This window comes from Schistocerca cancellata, chromosome 7, assembly GCF_023864275.1.
Source record: "Schistocerca cancellata isolate TAMUIC-IGC-003103 chromosome 7, iqSchCanc2.1, whole genome shotgun sequence".
Taxonomy (NCBI): Eukaryota; Metazoa; Arthropoda; class Insecta; order Orthoptera; family Acrididae; genus Schistocerca; species Schistocerca cancellata.
The window spans coordinates 459,691,505-459,692,374 of NC_064632.1; the positions used below are offsets into that span (position 1 = coordinate 459,691,505).

At 51.0% G+C, this 870-nt stretch overlaps 1 non-coding gene across 1 annotated transcript; it reads left to right on the top strand.

The window, feature by feature from the left end:
* The first annotated feature begins 376 nt into the window (after positions 1-376).
* Positions 377-451, top strand: Trnas-cga (transfer RNA serine (anticodon CGA)). The gene has a single exon. It is a non-coding gene; the product is annotated as a tRNA-Ser (tRNA).
* Positions 452-870: the final 419 nt, after the last annotated feature.

An 870-nucleotide genomic window follows, 5' to 3' on the forward strand; every position in this document is an offset into this window, starting at 1 on the left:
CTGATATGAAACTTCCTGGCAGATTAAAACTGTGTGCCGGACCGAAACTCGAACTCGGGACCTTTGCCTTTCGCGGGCAAGTGCTCTACCATCTGAGCTACCCGAGCACGACTCATGCTCCATCTTAACAGCTTTACATCCCGAGTTCGAGTCGCGGTCTGGCACACAGTTTTAATCTGCCAGGAAGTTTCATATCAGCGCACACTTCGCTCCAGAGTGAAAAATCTCATTCTGGAAACATCCGCCAGGCTGTGGCTAAGCCGTGTCTCCGCAATATCCTTTCTTTCACGAGTGCTAGTTCTGCAAGGTTCGCAGGAGAGCTTCTGTAAAGTTTGGAAAGTAGGAGACGCGGTACTGGCAGATGTAATGTGAGTCGTGCTTGGGTAGCTCAGTTGGTAGAGCAGTTGCCCGCGAAAGGCAAAGGTCCCGAGTTCGAGTCTCGGTCCGGCACACAGTTTTAATCTTCCAGTAGGTTTCATATCAGCGCACACTCCGCTGCAGAGTGAAAATCTCATTCTGGAAACTTGGGTCCATGGCTTCCTAGGATCTGTGCCCCACTCTAACTCTACCATTAACTCTTACCAACTAAAATCGGGGCTTATCTGACCAGATCACAGTTTTCCAGTCGGCTAGGGTCCAACCGATATGGGCACGAACCCAGGAGAGGCGCTGCAGACGATTTCATGCTGTTAACTAAACCACTCGCATCGGGCGCCTGTTCCCATGGCACATTAACGCCAAATCTTGCCTTCGTCGTACGTCCCGCATTGATTTCTGCGGTTGTTCCACACAGTGTTGATTGGCTGTTAGCACTGACAACTATACAGAAACATCGCTGCTCTCGGCCCGTAAGTGAAGGCCGTCGGCCAT